Here is a 7,645-nt window from a genome sequence, read left to right on the forward strand (position 1 = left end):
ATAGATAGTCATACTTTCCCATTGCTACCATCACATAAAACAGACTATTTTTAACAGTTATAAGTTAGGGGAGGTAAGACGGCAGGGGGAGGTTACTTAATTAAAGAACATTCCTGAACAATATAATGTCATTAATATTAAAAGGCATCTATCATTTTTTTTTCCAACATATTTTACTGATCCCATTTAATATGGGGCTGCTTTGGATCAATTCTGCTTCACCTCAGAACCCACCAGTTCAGTCCAAAATGGTCAAATTTGGCTTGAGATTTGGGAGTCATGTCAATCCAATGCATACTTCTGAATATGACAGATGCTCCTACAATAAAATATGGAAGACATAAAGGAATACAGACATGGTCTGTAAGGTTTGGTTTCCTCCTCACTCAGATTTTTACATTCTCCCCATACTTAAGTTCTCTCTATCAGCTTTACATTTGAGGGGAAATTGCTCTTTTAATATGTTAAAATTATTGTATATGTTTTAGTAACCAAATAAGCTTTCATACAGCCACTCCAGATGAGCCTTTGCTTCATTTAACTTCATAGGAATTAAGCCAAAGTTTTATGATAAGATGTACAAGAACAGACTGGCCTTGAAATCAGTTGATGTATATTTAAATACCTCTTGCCAGAGAAAAACAATTGTAATGTTCAGAACTGTGGGTTTTCTGGATCTCTGGAGGTCACAGGTTTCAACACAGGTAACATCTTCAAATCCAAACCGAGACATGCTTGTAAAATCACAAGTCACTTCTCACTTGGCATTCCATTTTTCACTGGTAATTTTCAAAGCAGTTGTATCACTTAATCATCACTTCTTAAGTTATCAGAGAGCGTTGCCTCATAACAAGAGGCATTGCTCCAATAATTGGGGCCAAACTGGGGGTGGGCTGGTGGCTAATGCCATCGATGTGTTCCTACTCTGATGCTTAGTTCTTTCAGGCCTATATTTCAGCCAAACATCATGCTCTGGCAGACTATGTCCTCCCCTGGAGATGAAAGTGTTACTGTTTTTGCCAGTTTTCTCCATTTCAGGAAGCGGGGAATTTCTATAGAAAGAAGTCATAGGCCAAGAAGCCCATTTTGCCAGAGTATGCCATGATTAAAATGCTTCACCTCAGTGTAGTCTTCCAGACCAGGACTCTTTCCTCTTCTTGATCTCCTTTTACCTTAACACACACACACACAATTCCTTCTTTAGATTTTGCAGGAAAAATACTGTTGTGCAAGATGTTGATAGCTAACTGCGGTTAACAGTAGATGTAGAAAGATGGCATCAGATGCATTAGTGATGCTAGACAGGGAACTGTAGTCATCCAACAACTGTCGTAAGGGTAAGAAGCAGAGCTGAGACCTAGATACAGAAAACCAGTTGCAGTCACCTGTTGATGCAAGTGGAAAAGCTGAAAAAGGGGGCAAGAGAAGAACATCAGAACAGTCTACGTATGAAAAATGTATTGACAAATCAGTAGGAAGGACAGGTTGAGGCATTAGGAACAATGACCTCATATCTTAAAGGTGTTAAGGAGAGACACAGGCCAAAAAATGATCATGATTAGCCTGATTAGCCCACTGGTTCCCATAGACCCCATCATCCTTTCTCCATCCAGACATCTCCCAAAGAAATCAAAGATCAAGTTTTCCATGGACAGTGAGAGACAGGCAATGCTTGCAGTTAACTTTAACAACTCTCTCTTATCCCTGTTTCTCTATTTTCTTCTTGATTCTCCCTTTTATCCTCCTACGTCCCTTTACATTAGAATGTTGATGTTTGTAATCATGCATCACCTTCAAATGCTTAATTGTAATTTCTTATCTAATCAGTAAAAAAGTAAAAAAAAACTTTTAAATTTATCTTATTCTCAAACTCTATGCTCCCATTTTACTCAAATGAACATGAAAAAGAGTGTGCTTTCCATACTTGTAGCATGGCCATGCTTGAAACTTTGAAATGGATGATTGAGTGAGATAAAGACTAAATAAAGGATCCTTGAGAAGGATCCCTGAGATATTCCTGGAGTTGTGGATTGACTGACAAGTCCAGCTGCTAAATATGAGGAGCCCTAAGGGGTGATCTCAGAGCTTGGCCCACTGTTCCTGAATGATATAATGATATCTATGGTGAATGTGAGTAATCCAAGAGGTGATTCCAGAGTATAACCTACTGACAGGTTAAAATACTTAAATGTGGGAAAACATTCCCAGAGTGCAGGTTGGACCCAGTTAATGTAGGATTCCTGGAAAAGCAATTCCTTGAAGGCAAGATGACTGAAGAATCCATAATGTGCAGTGTGAATGAGGAAAGATTATGCGAACGCACACACCAAACCCTCATTTGGGCATAACAGGAGCATAACTCTGTGAGAGGAAGAAGAAGTATTGCTTCATATTCAGTTGGTAACTTTCCTGTGAGTTGGGAACACGTGTCAGCATTAAGAGGAAATTTAAGAGCAGTGTAGCATGAAAAAAGGGAGAATAGCAAATGAGTAACAGAGATTCCAGAGGCAGTAAGCTTCGTAAATGCTTAAAGCGGGGATCCACCATCCTGCTGGCTTAATCTGGCCTGCTTGGGTGTCTGTCCTTCCTCACTTGAGCCTAGTCTCTGTTTCCTGCCCCTCCCACCAGAAGTCCTGGCAAGGGTTGGTATGATCCTTTCCCTGCCTTCTGCTGACAGGCAGTTGATGATCAAAGTTTGGACATGTCAGAAATGCTCCATTTGGGGTTATTGTGAGGTCCCCCCCGCAACAACTCCCCAAAGGAATGCTTCTGAAGAGAGAGTGCTCCTTCTCCCTGATGAGATTTAAGTAAGGAGCTCTACTTCTAGAAACTTAGGTATGTCTTAAAGTATTGCCAAAACCAGGCAGATAAACGTGTGTTTGGGATGCACTTAATCATGAGCCTATATATATTGAACCAGCAGAAGCAGCATCCATATTGAGAAATGGACATAGAAGCTTTGGATTTAGAAGGCTTCAGGTCCATCCCCAGCATCCCCACATAGGGCTGAGAAAGGTTCCCAACTGGAGGGGTGTTGTCAGTCAGTGTTTGGCGATATATGCATTAGATAGGGATCACAGTGTGGGCAGAAGCTTGTGTTCCATAACTCAAGCGGAAGCACTGACAACACAGGAAACATTCCCCTATTCTGTACTACGTCACCACTTCTGTAGTGAGGCATGCTGGGGCTTTACTTAGGAGGAGAACAAAATATGTTCCAGTAGGAGAATTTTGAAAAGCCTGGCGGTGTCCTTAAAAACAGTAAATGGCTCTTTGTTCCATACGACAGACACTGATAGCAGTTAAGTGAGAGGAGCGAGTATCAATGGTCCTGTATGCATATGTGCTTGTACTGTGTGTTTGTCTGTATTTCAGCCAGATGAAAAGAGTAATCTTTATAACACTGCACACCAGTCTCTCCCCGCCTGGCACCCTCCAAATAGGCTGTAATTTCAATTTCCAGAACATCTAGCCAGCCTGGCAAATAGCCTAACTAACTGGGCATACAAGAAGTTGCAGTCCCAACCCAATACATCTGGACAGTTTCAGGTTGGGGAAGGATGGTATGCAGAAATAATCGTATGCAATGATTGCAGAGAAATCACCACTGCTGCAAACAGGCCAATATATCTGAGTCTGCAAATTAGCAGAGCAAGGGCATAGTGTACAGGGTGCAATAAACTGAACAATTATTCCCAGGGTTCATCCTGTGGCTCTTTCAATCGACCATTTCCTCCCTAGACTTCTGCCATTGCTACAGTGTGCCTTTGTGAAGCAGGTTTCTTCATTCAGCAGTTTCAACATTTCAAGTTTTGTTTAATCTTTCCCTGGGAACGCAGGCTATGCAATCAAGAGGGAAATACCTCGTAAAAAGCGTTGAAAAGTAGAAGGATCAAGGATCTGAAGTTACTCAGCATATTAATGCCAAACCAGCAGCAGCACCATGGCAACAGAAAGAAGAGTACTTGGCATGGAAGTCAGGAGCAAGGCAGGCCTTTGAGAGAACACAACAAGTAAATGAATGGAAATAACATGATGTTCTAGCTTTTCTGTGCTGTGAGAGACATGTGCAGCTTAATCCCCAGTGGCAGAGGTCCCAGAGTCTTCAGGGTCCTTCAGAAACAGATGGGAAGGTGATCAGGGAGATGCAGTCTGAAGGTGTGCTGGCAAACAGAATCCTAGAGAAGTGTATATTCAGGGACATCTCTTTTCCAGGCTTCAGCCAAAGGATCCCACCTGGGGAAGAGACAAAGAGTGAGGCAGGAGGGGTCACAGAGGGACCTCAGGACATTCAGCAGGAGATCCTATCTGTTGCTGAGATTGGGTTTATTACAATGAAGCAATGCAACTTTCCCATTGCTACATCCAAATCTTACACAATTTAGCAAAGGGCTCCAAGCTGTAAGCTTCTATCCCATTGATCACAATTTCTCTTTAAAACCTTTAAAGGTGGCCAGTAATTATTGGCCACCTTTAAGGATTTAAAGAAAAACTTTCAAGGCAGTTATCCTGTGCATATGCCTCTCTGAACTCAGCTGAACTTCAGTCCTGTATAAGATCGTGCTGTAAACGTGGTGAATCACAACAGCTGTCCCAGGTCTTGAAGCAGCAATACCTCTTGGCTTTGAAAGGGCAGTCTGTGAATGCAGTCAAGAACACTAGGACTTGAGCAGGAAAGGGCTGGGTGAAGACTTCTCCAGAGGGGGAGGTTCTAGAGAATTGATTAGTTTTTTAAAAAAAAATAGAAGGTCAGTTGGGGTTGATGAGTATTTGTTCAAAAAATTCAAAATATAGCAGATTGATGGTTTTGGAGAATATGCTACACTCCAGAAACCAAGATCTGCAAAAAACAAAAACATTAGAAACATGTGCCTTGAATGGAAACTGGTAAGAACTGGAAGATACTAAGGGAGCCACATGTGTTACTGTACTTTATTAAAGTAGCAATATATATCTTCTAAAATGTAACACGAAGTCCATGCTAAATAAATAAAGGCAGTAATGTAGGAGGGTCTTAAGTGTGGAAAAGCCATTATACATGCCATCTAGTGACAGAGACTCTTAATACGGTTTGATTGCTTGCTTAAACAGTTGCATAAAACTCAACCAGCAATACAAATGAAGCACTAAAACAAATTTTTGAAAAGTCACCAAAATGCATGAATGCATGATATTTAATTGCCCACCACTGACTTCCAGATCCAACTTCCTAACAAGTTTTAAGCAACATATGAGATGGAAATTGATATATTTAAATGTAACAGTTGCTTCTTGGAAAGAAAAACAGCCTTAGGAGAAGGAGGTTTGGTTTGGTTTTTGCTTGTTTGTTTGGGAAGGTTTTCTTGCAGAGAAGCAGGAGATACAGATAACTCCTCTGCTTGTGGACAGCTCTATTATTATGCTAAAATGAGGCAGTATGGGGCAATAGACATCCAGGCATTTGGTATCTGCTGCAAATTATTAGGTATTATTACTGTATTTTTATTATGAGGGGGGAGAAAGGTGCTTGTGGGATTTTTTGCCTCAGCCGCACTCCCACCCTCCCTCCAAAAGGGTCCAATGGCCTAAGCATCTCAACTCAGGGAGACGTCATTTTCTGCTCTATAGCAGGCAGCAGAAAGCTTGGTCTAGCTTGGACCTTCCCTTCATCCTCCTGCTGAAACTTTCTCTCTCCCCTTGCAGGATTTCACACAAAAGTTTACCAGGGCTGAAACACATGTCTTTGCATATCATCCTTAAGGCTCTGCCTTTTAACCAAACCCAATTCTTCACTTCTTTTGGGTTCAAGTTCATTTATATAGAAATAAAGGACATTTGTTTTGCACATCACCAATTCAGTCAACAAGGCAGCCCTTGAAAGTGCTATTGTAATATTTTATTTTTTTATTATTCAAATCTAATTACCGCCCATCTCATGGTATATCATGGTAGACCAAAAAGAAACAGAAATAAACAGTAAGGCTAATAGCTACTCTTGGTTTTCCTGATTAATGGTGATCACAATCCCTCTCTGGAGTCAGATTCCTAGGAACCAGTCTCTAGGCTTTGGAAAGCAGAGCACAGGACAGATGCCTCCAGGACTGGCCCGTTCAGCTAGCTTCCAATTTTCTGCAGCTTTCTTGGCAGCTACAGCAGAAAGAGAGCTGGTCTTGCATCCCACTTTCTGGACCTGCTGTCCAGGATGTCAAACTGTCCATGTGCAGCAGATGACCATGTTATAGAATAGATGTTATAGAATAGATACTTCACATCCAGCACATAATTCACATTCTAGACAATCCAACCACAGGTTCATATTCAAACATGAACTGCCTGCCATTTCGTACCCTGCCAGTATTGTCTTTAATTCTGTTTTCAGGAAAACACAGGTGAATATACAGAGATAAGGCTTCTTTACCTGTGTGATACACTGTATGTGGGATAAAACAAGGCATCTCCTCATGATGCAGGGCATTCATGCCTCATCATTGCTAGCTTTCTCCATCACTGTAATTACAGATGAGTTTATCATTTTTTTAAAAAATGGAGCCAAGTGTGGAAGAATCTGTCCCATAGATTAACAAAGATGTCCACCCAATTATTAAATACTTAGATATGAGGAACCAGAAGTGGAGAAGAGACTTGTCTCTCCAAGTTGGGCTGCAGCTATCTAGCTGATGCTCTGTCCATCAGTTCAGCTGAGTCCCAAACCACTCAAGGGTCTTGTGGCATCTTAAAGGTAAACAAGCTTGATATGGTATAAGCTGTTGTAGAATTGAACCTCTCTGCTTCGTTCCTCCTTCATTTCTAAATTCTGTATTGGTGGATCTATTTCTAAGGTTTCTTCAATTCCATCTCTCCTAGAATGGAGGTGTCAGTCCACAGCTTTCCACCAAGTAAAAGATAAATTATAATGATCCATTGTGAAAATAGCTTTCTTTAGTAACTGAAATATGTTTGAGCTTAACCAGGAATAGGTCAACAGCCATTTTCTCTGACAGCACATCTTTCCTTCTGACATCCTCAGCTCTTCTTCTCAAGGAACACAGGGATGGAGCAGGTGGCAGTCACCAGTGAGTTCTTTGGCACACAGAGGTTTTGAGGGCTATTGGTTGCTCCTTCTAGAACTATATTCATACATCCCACAAAGGATTGATATAAAGAACTTTTTACATCATAGCATTTAAAATCCTGTTCTAAATTTTTGAGGATCTAGTTGCCAAATCTGATTGGTATGCAGTAATTTGAAAAATGATGGTAATTGCACTTGGTTTGTTTTTCACTGTGCTAATTAGTTTTCCCTTGCTTGTCTCCTAGTTACAAAATTCTTCTAATGTATAAGGATGAAGAGTCACTAACAACTCCAGCTTTTCCCTAAAAAATGAAGAGACTCTATAATGGGCCTCTTTTTACAAGTTCTCCTGGCTAGCAGATGAAATGTGGTGCTCTGGGAATGCCATATTATTTCCCAAAGGCATCTATCCAAGCATGACTGTGGCCAGAAATATCCTATGGTAAGCACTATTTCCATAAACAGAAGCCATACCTGACTTATGTAATTGGCAGTATTGAACTGAGAGATTGAACCTTAAAATTGCTCTGCTCTGAATGGCAGAGTTTACATGTTTAAGACTGATGGAAAATCTGAATGTATTCATCACAAGAT

General features: G+C 40.8%; 1 long non-coding RNA gene across 1 annotated transcript; it reads left to right on the plus strand.

Annotated features, from left to right (window-relative positions):
- Nucleotides 1–204: 204 nt before the first annotated feature.
- On the plus strand, nucleotides 205–4,031 carry LOC134492241 (uncharacterized). The gene is made up of 2 exons (XR_010067409.1): nucleotides 205–704; nucleotides 3,840–4,031. It is a non-coding gene; the product is annotated as an uncharacterized LOC134492241 (long non-coding RNA).
- The last annotated feature ends 3,614 nt before the right edge of the window (nucleotides 4,032–7,645 follow it).

The sequence above is a fragment of the Candoia aspera genome, chromosome 2, assembly GCF_035149785.1.
Source record: "Candoia aspera isolate rCanAsp1 chromosome 2, rCanAsp1.hap2, whole genome shotgun sequence".
NCBI classification, from domain to species: Eukaryota; Metazoa; Chordata; class Lepidosauria; order Squamata; family Boidae; genus Candoia; species Candoia aspera.